The 13,361-nt window shown below is 46.0% G+C and overlaps 1 protein-coding gene and 1 pseudogene across 1 annotated transcript in view; one reads left to right on the forward strand and one right to left on the reverse strand.

Moving 5' to 3' along the window:
* The window catches only part of LOC102757709, a 7,083-nt pseudogene extending 4,864 nt beyond the window's left edge, over positions 1–2,219 (forward strand).
* Positions 1–13,361, reverse strand: part of MYO1D (myosin ID) — a 178,913-nt gene that overhangs the window by 33,894 nt on the left and 131,658 nt on the right. The gene's annotated exons all lie outside the window — the stretch shown is intronic.

Below are 13,361 nucleotides of genomic sequence, written 5' to 3' on the forward strand. Positions count from 1 at the left end.
GGTCAGCAGGGTGGAGGTTGGGAAGGATTCTATTTTTGAGGTTGAAAGGCCACCTTTGACCCAGAAATGTGCGGCCGCATGAAAGACATTTCTCTGTTCTGTCTTAGTTGATTTACCCAAGGAATGGAGAAACGCACACGGGTGCAATTTAGCAGCCCGTTTCCTCCTGGGGTCCTGAGATAATCCCTATGAACCACATCTCAAGATTTTTAGATTTTTAGGTGTTTAAATTATCTTGTGTGACCCATGCATGTCCACAGTCACTTTAAATTTAGATTATTCAAAACCTTTCAAATTGAAATCTTGATTGTATTCTAAGATAGGAGGGTCAGAATTTATTCTTCTGGATTAGGGAATGGGAAAGTAAGGCCTAAATCTGGCTTACTGCCTGCTTTTGTAAATAAAGTTTTATTGGAACACAGCCATATCCATTTATTTACATATTGTCTCTGGATGCTTTTGTGCCATAATGGAAGAGCTGAATACTTGCAACAGAGGTCATATGGCCCTAAAGAGGTCCCCAGAGAAAACAATGCATCCATAGAGAAGAAAATGTAATCTGCCCATACTGTCGGCTCTGAAGGAAACCAAGTTTATAAAATTATAGTAACAGAAACGCTAGTTACTGGTTTCGATTTAGAGTCAATCATCAAAGTATAAAACAATGTAAATATTAACAATGTCAAAAAAAAGCGAGAGTTCAAGAAGGGGCACGTATATCTATTCCGCTTAGGGGTGACTTATGAGATGGCACCTGAAGTTGATGGGGCATGAAATATTTTTTTTTATTATTTCACTGATTCTAAAGCTCACATTTAAAAAAATCCTTTAATATCTTTGAAACTGGGATGCTCCTTACTTTTTAAAAAAAATATTTTTATTGATTTCAGAGAGGAAGGGAGAAGGAGAGAGAGATGGAAACATTAATGATGAGAAAGAATCATTGATTGGCTGCCTCCTGCACACCCCCTACTGGGGATTGAGCCCGCAACCCTGGCATGTGCCCTTGACTGGAATCGAACCCAGGACCCTTCAGTCCGCAGGCTGACGCTCTACCCACTGAGCCAAACCAGCTAGGGCGCTCCTTACTCTTGATGATACCCTAACAATATAATTGGCAGAGTGTCTTCTCTTAGCGCAGTGGTTCTTAACCTGTGGGTCGCGACCCCTTTGGGGGTCGAACGACCCTTTCACAGGGGTCGCCTAAGACCTTCGGAAAACACATTTATAATTACATATTATTTTTCTGATTAATCACTATGCTTTAATTATTTTCAATTTGTAACAATGAAAATATATCCTGCGTATCAGATATTTACATTACGATTCATAACAGTAGCAAAATTACAGTTATGAAGTAGCAACGAAAATAATTTTATGGTTGGGGGTCACCACAACATGAGGAAGGGTCGTGGCATTAGGAAGGTTGAGAACCACTGCCTTAGCGGAATATAAAATAACAGGGCATTTTAAAAAACAGATGGCACCTTAGATCTGATGAGGCAGTATTTTGCGTTGGAAAAGTAACCAAGAGTAGGTAAGTACAGGGAGCTGTGGTGGCACGGAGCCTGGGGGATGGGGAGGAGAGGAAGCATGGCAGGTTGAGGAAGAGGACCGATCCCCTCCTTCCTCAGGTCGTAAGAAGCTGGCCTGGTGCAATAAGGAACTTAGAGCAATGGAGGAGTGGAAGGTGAGGAGGAGGGAGTCCTACGTCTTTCAGTGCCCACTCTACGCAGGCTGCTAATGCCCCCCAAAAGGCCATTCCAGTGAGTCAAAACACAGGCTTTTCAAATCCAGCATCACAGTCAACTCAGTGATGAAAGCAAAAAGGAGTGAGGAGAGAAAAGAGGATGCCTCGGGGTGGAGCCCAAAAAAGGTGCTCAGCATTCCCTGCACACTGAGGTCTGTGGGGGTCCGCAGGGGGCGGGGCTGCTGGGCCTTGTGGACGATGTCCACTCTGGAAAACTTCAAGCATCGGAAGGGAACCTTCCCCCGAGCAGATGGAGCGTGTCCGGGGAACGCAGGAGAAATGAGCTCGCTTGGACCTGGAGCTCTGTGGGGAGTCAGAGGAACTTCCTGAGGATGCGAGGGAAACAGCTAGAGTCTCTGTCTGGCGAGGCTTCTGTCGGGTTTAGAAGAACGGAATCCATCCCGGCAAAGGCCCCGTCTGGCAGGCGCACAAGATGCTCCCCGTACTTCTAGCAGCTGAAACGAAACGCAGTGGCTTCCCTGTGGCTTGAAGGAAAGCAGCGTTCTTTACTTTCCCAGCTGAACCCATCGCAGAGGCATCTCCCACGATGAGGAATGAAAGTCATGAAGCGCAAATGCCACGGCTGTTTCCACAGGCTGCGTTCAGCATGCGTGACTGGCCGTACTTCGCCGTCACCGGAGGCTGGCCCTGGTCAGAGGCTTCGTCGGGACCGTGACCCGAAGGTTACTGTTGCCTTCTGGGTTATGCACGGTGCTCCGTGCTGTGGATGGGCTGAGGGGCTCATCCTTCCTGAGCGCAGCTAACTTCTTCCGTGGTTGGTCCCACGTTGGAGATGTTTGGGCGGCAGCCTGGCTTCTGTTTACGTTGGACACTCAGTACACACACTGATGTGTTTTCCAATGGCCAGCGTTATCAATGTGTTATACTACCACTTGTGAAATTTGCTATTTTTAATAAAGTGATTTTTTAAAGTAACCAGTAAATCATCAATAATGAAAAAAACTAACAATAATTGGGAGGGAGGGAGAGCCTAAAGGCAGCTAAATAAACCATCATCCCTTATAGTCAAAGGTCAACAGATAATGTCCAAAGCAGTAGCAGAAGCATGTTGTTTATCTTTTCATTATAAACTTTCTCCGTTTGATTAAAAAAAAAAAAGACTCAGAGGCTCTCAGGTTCCTGGCTGCTTCCAGTGTCTGGTGGCTGCATTCCTCCAAGCTCTCCCTCCACCACCTTCTCTGTGTGTCAAACCTCCCTTTTCCTTTCCCTCTCCTCTAAGCGCACGTGTGGTGGCCTTGAGGACTCACCTGGATAATCTAGAAGAATCTCCTAATTGCAAGAACCTTAATTTAATGATATCCACAAAGACCTTTTCTCCAAATAAGTAACATTCACTGGCTCTGGGGATTAGAACATGGACATGCCTTTGGGAGCCATTATCAGCCAACCCATGCATTAGTTTGATTAAAAAAAAAATACATATCTTAAGTCATTCTACAACTTGAATCCCTTCAGTGCCTATCCGTAAGTCCCAGATCAAGTTCAAATGATCTCTAAACCGAAGCAGAAGAAACAAAAGAAAAATTGAATAGATACATTGGACTTCAAGATTTAAAACTTTTGGACTTCTAAGAACACAATCAAGAATGTGAAAAGCCAAGCCACAGAATGGGAGAAATATTTGCAAATCATATATCTGATACCTCTTAGAATGCAATAAGAAGAACACAACACAATGAAGAAAACTGGCAAAGGATCTAAATAGGCATTTTTTGAAGATATAAAAACAGCCGATAAACACATGACAAGATGCTCTACATCGTTCGTCATCGGGGAGCTAAAAATCAAAACCACAAGGAGATACCACTTCATACCAACTGGGATGACTATACTAAAAAAGGCAAATAACAACTATGAGTAGCAAGGATCAGAGAAACTGGAAAATAATCTGGCAGCCCCTCAAAGAGTTAAACATGGAGTTACCATATGAGCCAGCAATTTCAGTCCTAGGAATATACCCAAGAAGAATGGAAACAAGTCCACATAAAAACTTATACATGAATGTTCACTGTAGCATTACTCATAGTAGCCCAACTCAGAAACAACCCAAATGTTCATCAGCTGACAAAGAGATAAACAGAATGCTGAATCAACCCACATAATGGAATATTATTTGGCAGTAAAAAGGAATGAATAATGGATATCTACTATGACTTAGGTGAACCTTGAGAATATTGAGCTAAGTGAGAGATGCCAGTCACAGAGGACCACGTATGATATGATCCCATTATGTAAATTGTCCAGAATAGGCACATATATATGACAGAAAGGAGATTAGCTGAGTAGCAGTTTGCAGGGAATGGTGGTGGAGAGGTGACTGCCAAAGGGTGTGAGGTTTTTTTTTTTTTAAAATATATTTTATTGATTTTTTACAGAGAGGAAGGGAGAAACATCGATGAAAGAGAAACATCAACCAGCTGCCTCCTGCACATCCCCCACTGGGGATGTGCCCGCAACCCATGTACATGCCCTTGACCGGAATCAAACCCGGGACCTTTCAATCCGCAGGCCGACGCTCTATCCACTGAGCCAAACCGGTTTTGGCAAGGGTGTGAGGTTTTTATTTGGGTTGATGAAAATGTTCTAGGTTGATTGTGGTGATGATCACACAACTCTGTACTAAATACCACTGAATTGTAGGTTTTACATGGGTGAATTGTATGGTATGTGAATTATCTTACCTAACAGACAAACATGTAAATTAACCATCCCTCCATTACGCCCACCAGCCAATCAGGAGAGTATGCAAATTAACCCAACAAAGATGGCAGTTAATTTGCATATGTAGGGGCGAAGTGGCGGAGCGAAGACTGAAGGCTCTGTCCGGAGCCATGAAGACCTGGGTCCTGGGTGCCGGAGGAAAACCGGTGCTGGCAGCCAGGGGAAGGGAAGGCCTATTGCACGAATCTCTTCGTGTAACGGGCCTCTAGTCTATAATAATAATAAAAGTGTAATATGCTAATTACACTTCTGGACGAAGCCGGGGCTGTGAGGGAAGCCCAGGTCCCAGGTGCCTGCTGGAGGCCAGAGGAAAGCCGGTGCCAGCAGCTGCGGGAAGGCAGGGCTACTTTTACCACCTCAATATAAAGAGCTCGCTGGCACAATTATATTATTATTATTCTTTTTTTAAAATATATATTTTTATTGGTTTCAGAGAGGAAGAGAAAGGAAGAGAGAAACATCAATGATGAGACAGAATCATTGATTGGCTGCCTCCTGTATGCCCTCTCACCCCGCACTGGGAATTAAGCCCACAACCTGGGCATGTGCCCTTGGCTGGAATTGAACCCAGAACCCTTCAGTCCGCAGGCTGACCTCTATCCACTGAGCCAAGCCAGCTAGGGCGAATCGGAGAGTCTCTGGCCCAGTTTTAGTTCCGAGAGAATACGCAGATGGATGGGAGAGCACATGCATGTCAACAGGCTTAGCAGGGTCCCCGGCAGGTGGCAGATCCTCCGCACCTGGGCACACTGCTATTACCTACCTGGCATCTGCCTATTGTTGGCCCCTTGTCATCACTTTAACCCTCTATTCAGGGCAGTCTCCTCCGCAGCCCTTCCCACCTCACAGGCAGTGGTACTCGACTCTCAGAGTGCCCTGACCCAGCTGCAGCACACCCTGCTTTTCTAGAAGACGGTCTCTTTCTCCCCTGGCTCATTCCCCTTTCCGCCCACTTCTGGGTTTCCTGAGCGCTAGCTCTTCCAGGACGCTTCCCCTGGCCCTGAAGACTGCCCTTCCCTTCCCACTGGGCCGCTGCTCCTCCTGGGAGCTCCCACAGCTGCCCGCTCACTCCTATCACAGCACTGACCATTCCCGATGGCATCTGCCCGCCTACCTCATGTGTTACCCATCTTTATATAAAAATGCCCAGCAGAGGGGCAAAGAGTAGGAAATGCACCTGCTAAGTAACCGCTGGCCCTACGACTGGTGTCAGCAGTAGAGTAACATCTCCCCAGGGAAAAGGAGATTTTTCCTCTTGTATCCAGACCAAAGCACTTCTCTGTTCCCCTGGGCCCCAGAGCCTGGCAGGTGGCTCTGGTCCTTCCCTTCCCTGTGTGCGTGCGTGTGCAGACCTGCCCCGCTGCCTGCTACCCGCTGCATGACCCGGGACAGGCACACTGCGTCTCTGTGACGCAGGTCAAGCCCTGCTTCAGCGGTGGCCTCGTCTGTTTATTAACACTTGACTGACGCACAGGTTCAGACACGTGTGCTTTGCGGGAAGGGGCATCTAAAGAGCAAAGGCAGCATGAGGTTCACACCTGGCAGCATTTGGAAAATGCATTTGCAGGCCCTGTGGGAGGTGATGCTCAGAGAGAGCCAGCAGTGTGAGCCGAGAAGGAATGGCTGCTTTCTAAATGCACCCGCCTCCCCCGCCCCGATCCTAAGCTCAGTCAGTGATCAACCCAGGGAGGCCTGTGGGAAACGCCCTGTGACCTCAGAGGTCGAGTGTCCTAACCCAGGGTATCCAAGCCGGGGCGGCAGGACTCGGGAGCCAGAGATCTTGAGCTCCACTCCAGTGATTATTTATAATCCACGTCTGCGAACCCAGTGAGAGTGATTTTAAAGTGATGCCACACTACATCACTCCAGGCGCCCTCGCTAGCAGTAAGGCCTTGCTTATTTTTTTTTTAAAAAAAATAAGAACACTGGCCTTTAAAAAAAAGTACTACCCAAAATGTACACATAACTTAGTGAAATGATGAATTTTTTTCCTCTGCAACTTTATTTATTTAAAATATATTTTATCGATTTTTTAGAGAGAGGAAGGGAGAGGGATAGAGTTAGAAACATTGATGAGAGAGAAACATCAATCAGCTGGCTCCTGCACCCCCCCCCCGGGGGATGTGCCCACAACCAAAGTACATGCCCTTGACCGGAATCGACCCCGGGACCCTTCAGTCCACAGGCCGACACTCTAGCCACTGAGCCAAACCGGTTTCGGCTCCTCTGCAACTTTTAAAAAAAATGTATTTATTTTTGTTAATCCTCACCTGAGGATATGTTCCCATTGATTTTTAGAGAGAGTGGAAGGGAGTGAGACAGAGAGAAACATCAATGTGAGAGAGACACATTGATTGGTTGCCTCCACACGCCCTGACCAGGGCCAGGGATCGAGCCTGTAACAAAGTATGTGCCCTTGACTGGAATCGAACCTGGGACCCTTAAGTCCGAGGGCTGATGCTCTACCCACTGAGCCAAACTGGCTAGGGCTACTCTGCAACTTTTTAATATTCCAAAGCTATCCCTATACATCTTTAGAAATAAATCTTTTTTTCTAAGTTCTTTAACACCCACAAATAATCTTACACAAACAGAATTTTATATATATATATATTATATATATATATTTGTTTCAGTCTTCTTTTTCCTTTTCAGTGATATATTTAAAAAATTTAGCCCTAACCGGTTTGGCTCAGTGGCTAGAGTGTCGGCCTGTGGACTGAAGGGTCCCGGGTTCGATTCCGGTCAAGGGCATGTACTTTGGTTGTGGGCACATCCCCAGTGGGGGGTGTGCAGGAGCCAGCTGATTGATGTTTCTCTCTCATCAATGTTTCTAACTCTATCCCTCTCCCTTCCTCGCTGTAAAAAAAAATCAATAAAATATATTTTAAAAAATTTATATTTTAGAGTTTATATCCAAACATGGGAGACGACTGAGTAGGGAGAAATTTCGTTATTAGCCACATCATGGGCAGTGGTCTGAGCAAATACTAGCAACCTTTCTCTTGTCTTGTCCCCAGTGCATTTTACTGATTAGGGTTAGAAAAACAAAGGCCAGCAGCTCTCCTGGGTCCCAGGAAAACACGCCAGATGGCAATTCTCAAAGTCAGTACATTCACATGGAGAAAATGAGACTCAATGACATACTCTTCAGAGGCTTCCTGGCATCAGCAATTACTTTTCCTTCCCTTTATTAAGACCGAAAAGGAGCAACCCTGGCACGTGCCCACTCCCCGCCCCCCAACCCTGACCTTCTACGTATATGTGTCTATATACACACGTACACATACAGGGTGGGACAAAAGTAGGTTTACAGTCGTTCCTATGGAGAATAACACAATAATAAGTAATAACATAAGAATAAAACCTGCATTTCACATACAACTATAAATCTACGTTTGCTCCATCCTGTATAAATGCGTATGCAAATTAGCCAAATTTCTTACCTCATTAGTTGATCTGGTAAAATATTTGATAGAGGATAAAAATGAGTACTTTGAGTTCTCTGTGACTTTTCCTTCTCTCAGTTTCTTCCCTTCCTTGTAAGTGAGCACAGACCTGGCCCACCTGCGTTCCAGCACCTGCATGGGGTCAATGGAGGGGCGAGGAAGGTGCCCACCTGCCAGGCGCCATCACGGAGCCCCCCGCTCCTGACCCTTCCTCTCCAGCACCTATGGCTTGGAGTGTGCCCCTCTCCTTAGGCAGACTTGACAGTGATGTGGGCAGAGGAGCCAGAGGGTACTGAGCTGAAATCTTGAGTCGCCGCTTACTAGCCGTGGCTGCTGGCGGCAAGGGACAAGCATCTCTGGGTCTCAGTTTCCTCATCTGGAAAATGGGAGGAATACCACTCCACTTCCTACTCATGAGCTGCTCTGAAGAAATGGTGACCACTGCCTCTCTTCTACCCCTGTCTGGCCCCTAGGTAACTGATCAGACTAAGGCTCTATTACTCTGCTGGGCAGGCAGCAGATTCTCATGAACACTGACAGCGAGGTGGGAAAAGTTAGTTGTTATATAGTCTTATTGTGGTACAGAACCTCTCAGCTCAAATTTTACATGCAATCACCCATGTAAATGACACCTTTTTTTCTGAACGTGTCCAGATGATTTTTAAAAAAAATTCTCACCCAAGGATATTTTTTCCATTGCTTTTTTTAGAGAGTAGAAGGGAGGAAGGGCAGGAGGGAAGAGGAGAGAGAGAAACACTGATTGGTTGCCTCCCGCATGCAACCCAATTGGGCCAGGGATTGAGCCTGCAACCCAAGTCTGTGCCCTTGACCTGGAATTGAACCCGTGACCTTTCAGTGCGTGGGCTGATGCTCTAATAGCCAGGTGATTTTTTTGGTTTCATAATAAGTGTGTCTCTGCTCTACACTGAAGAACAGAAGTAGGCTGACATCCTTTCTCCCTTTGCTTCTGTTATACACTAACAGAATTTAAGATGTTTCTCTTTTCTGGGTTTTTTTTTAAAGGACCTGGGGTACTTGGGGGTATGCATCGGCAGCACTGGGTGAGAATGCGGTGACTATGAATCTCATTGGGTCAGAATAGGGCACGCTTATGGTGGAGACTCCTAGCAAACAGGAACCGAGGCCTTCACACACCAGGTGGTGCAGAGTCAGCGGATTCCCTCCCCTTGACCCACCTGCCCCGAGCCCCCAGGCTGCCCTGTGACGGCCAGCTGTGAGCAGGTACCCATCCCTATGCTGCACTAAAGAAGCTGGCTGCCCACTGTGGACTTAGACACTCTGAGGGCTGAACAGTAGCTCACCCAATCTCGGGTTTTCCTTTGAAATTCAGTAATGAGCTCATTAAATCACCAACTTGTTGTGACAGGAAGTCATTCAGATGCTGATGTTACTGCCATGGAAACCATCCCTCTGCCTGAGCTCTGAGCTCTGTCTGTCTTTGCTCAGGAGCACCCTGGCTCCGTAATCACTGTCATCCCCAAATAACACGGAGCCATCGCGGCTCCAGCAAGTCCAGAAGCAGGGGGCATACAGAGTCTCTTCTGCCTGCAGATGAATCCTGGGTTTTAGTATTTTTAGCACACATCTCTGATCTGTACCGGCGGTCTTTTAAATTCCGACACACTGGCTGCTTTCCAGCGCCCTTCCTAGAGCAGCAGACAAAGGATTTTTGGGGAGATCACTGTCAGGGATCCTGTTTAAAGAGAACCTACCGCTTCCCCAAATCTTTGTACATCCACAGGCGGACAAATGAGTTCTCCTGCCTTTTAGGAGAGACCCCAAGAGAGGACGCCAAATTCCATTGTCGTTCATATCCTATAAAACCTGAAGGTTTACTGGATAGATCAGCAATGCCCCAATGCAAGTTCAAAGCGGTATTTGCTTATTTTGTGAGCATCATCTAGACCCGGGGTGGGGAACCTTTTCTCTGGCAAGGCCCTCTATCCAAGGGCCATTTGGATATTTATAACATCATTTGTGGGCCATATGAAATTATCACCTTAAAAATTAGCCAGTTATATTTGGTCAAACATTGAATTAACTCACCCCTAGCGCCTTGGTAGGGCCAGACCGAATGATTTCTTAGGCTTTATATGGCCCTCGGGTCGGGCGTTCCCTACCCATGACCTAGACCACTGGTCGGGAAACTGAGGCTCGCGAGCCACATGTGGCTCTTTGGCCTCTTGAGTGTGGCCACGAAGTTTCAATCGCACTATACGTGCGCGCCCGCATGTGGTATTTTGTGGAAGAGCCACACTCAAGGGGCCGCAGTTTGCCGACACTGACCTAACCAATGCTGAGATCCATTCCTGAAGGCCGACGAAGTCAGAAAGGAGGAACACATCGCACGCGCAGCAGCCCTCAGCCGCCTTTGTACTTGTTACGGCACCTGTTAGTGAGTCTGCAACTGTACCCTTCAGTCACTTAGCACCTGACACGCACTGTACCAGGCATTTTACATTCTGTTTCATGATTTAAATTAACCTACAGGAAAAGCCCACCAGGCAGCTATTTTTATCCCAATTTAACAGCTAAGGAGTGTGCAGCGCAAAGCAATGAGGCGACTTAAATAAATGCCGCGCTTTCCCACACTGCCTAGGGGTCACCACGTCCTACCTCCTGTGTCCAGAGGCATCCAGGTGACTTCCGCTGCCTTAGAATCACAGATGCTCGGACTAAGCCTTCCATGATTCCCTTTTCCAACCCACCAGCACCTTCTAGGTCGAGGACATCCCAGGTGACCATCTGGTCTCAGCTGTGGTCTTCCATCTCCAGGGGAGGGAAGCTTACGGCCTGCATCTGGACAGCCTCGTTTAAAAGCCCCTCTTACTCGGTTCGTAACGCCAATGAACAGCAATCATTGCTGGAGCTTGTACTGAGCCCCAAACGGAGGAAATGTGGTATTGGCCCAAAGCTTGCCCTCTAGAATATCCAGGTACGAACGGGAGAAGAGGGAGATGAGAAAGGGGACTAGGAAGAAGTGACGGCCAGGCAGGATCTGTCTGGGCCCAGCAAGAGGCTCTCCGCAGCTTGCTGACTCTGACCCTCTGTCCTGTGGGAAAGAAACGTGCACCCCAGGACCAGTGGGAAGCTAAGCTGCCTTTCTTTTCTTTTTTTAAAATATATTTTTATTGTATTCAGAGAAGGGAGAGGGAGAGAGAGATAGAAACAACAATGATGACAGAATCATTGATTGGCTGCCTCCTGCAGGCCCCCACAGTGGGGATTGAGCCCTTAACCCAGGCATGTACCCTAACCAGAAATCAAACCCATGACCTCCTGGTTCATAGGTAAACGCTCAACCACAGAGCTAAGCCAGCTAGGCTAAGGTGCCTTTCTGAACGAGACGAAAGAGAGAGAGAGAGAGAGAGAGAGAGAGAGAGAGAGAGAGAGAGAGAGAGAGAGAGAGAGAGAGAGAGAGAGAGAGAGAGAGAGAGAGAGAGAGAATGAATTTCGATTGGTTCCTCCTATACACATACCACAGATTAAACCAGAAACCTAAGTATGTGCCCTGACCAGGACTCGAACCCACCATCTTTTTGGTGTATGGCAGCCATGGGCAAACTACGGCCCACGGACCGGATCCAGCCTGTTTGAAATGAATAAAACTAAAACAAAACAAAACAAACAAACAAACAAAAAACAAAACAAAAAAAACCATACCCTTTTATGTAATGATGTTTACTTTGAATTTATATTAGTTCACACAAACACTCCATGCTTTTGTTCTGGCCCTCCGGTCCAGTTTAAGAACCCATTGTGGCCCTCGAGTCAAAAAGTTTGCCCACCCCTGGTGTATGGGATGATAGAGCAGAATGGCGAGGGCCGTTATCACTTTTTATTACTCTCTCTCTCTCCATACAAACTGCATGAATGTTATGACTATAAACACTACCATATAAAGATGGGCAGTGAGTGGTGCCCCCGGGGCCACCTTCTGCGAATGTTAGGAGGGTCTCAGGCAGAGCATGCACGGACCTTTCCACTGGATGAAGCTCTGCGTTTAGTGGTGTGAAACTTCTGCTGGTGGGAATGAGATTTATCTTACTGCTCATTTGCTTCTGCCCTGGACTATGAATATGAACTCTTTGGTGGCAGGTCCGTGATATATGCAGGCGTCTATTATCTCTATCACTTGGGGCAAGTCTCCTTCATCCAAATGCTTCAGTTTCCTCATCTGTCACACGAAGGATACTGTTACCTCCATTATCTACCTTCCAGGGGAATTGTGAGGTGAAAATGCAGTGTGAAAACCCTGGGAAAAGGATTAAATCCACAAAAAGGTGCCTAACTCAGGATTCTATGGTAGCGAATACTTACATATAAATAATTTAATTTAAAGCTCATTATCTATGTTATATCAAGTCTATTTACAAGTACCATGAAAACAAAATGATTTTCTGAGCTTTCATCACTCATTAACTTGAAGCAATATTCAATATAAAAATGTTTCTAGTCCAAAGTTGTGATTTTTGTGTGTTTTTTTTTTGTGATTTTTGTCTCGTGATCTAACCTCTGGCAAAGATTAAAGCAAAACTTTTCAGTTAATATCAGAGGATTAGCAAGGCCTCCCTCCATAATACTGCATCATTAAAAACGAGCAGCTCACCAACTCAGAGTCCAACGTTTTCAGTCTTTAAAAATTTGTTTTCTAAGTAATTAGAAAACTTACTTGTGAGTATACTCTGCCTACTCTAAAAATACTTGGGGATAGCTTACATACAAGGAACAGACATAATCAAAGTAATTTAAAAATAATCTTTTCATCTAATTCACAGCCATTTCTTAAGAACATCTGTGGAACAGAATTAATCTAGAGTTACAAATGAGGTCTTCTGTAGTCTCTGACACTGAAGATATTTTATTCTCTGGAACTAAACGCGGAGCTGCCGATATCTGGAAATAAATGACTTCTGGGGGTGGGAGCCTGTGAAAATGTGGATTCTGAATGAACATTAATACAATTATGAAGTAGATTAAAAATCAACATGCAGCCCATGCTCAGATCACATGTTTTATTGCCATTTGCCTGTAACAGCTAGTCTTATGCAGAATATGTTAAGAAAACCACACCAAAAAAGGGAAATGACTCACGAAAAACTAGAGAAGCTCAGGCTAACTGGCTAGACAGGGACTCAACCACGCCCTTTTCTGCCTCTGTCCACCTCTACATATCCTAAAGCCAACCACCTTGTATGAATCACAGGAGAGAAATGTTTTTGGCAACTACATACTGGACACCTCCAGCTTTACTAGTCCTCTTCTCCATGTGAGACACACACACACACACACACACCCAGGAGGCGCTGGAATGCATGTGGCGCCTTACCCCAGCAGTCTTACCTCCATAATTATGTTTGACCTAGACAAACATTTAAATATTCTGCTCTTCCTCTTCC

Source organism: Myotis davidii, unplaced genomic scaffold, assembly GCF_000327345.1.
Source record: "Myotis davidii unplaced genomic scaffold, ASM32734v1 scaffold699, whole genome shotgun sequence".
Classification (NCBI taxonomy): domain Eukaryota; kingdom Metazoa; phylum Chordata; class Mammalia; order Chiroptera; family Vespertilionidae; genus Myotis; species Myotis davidii.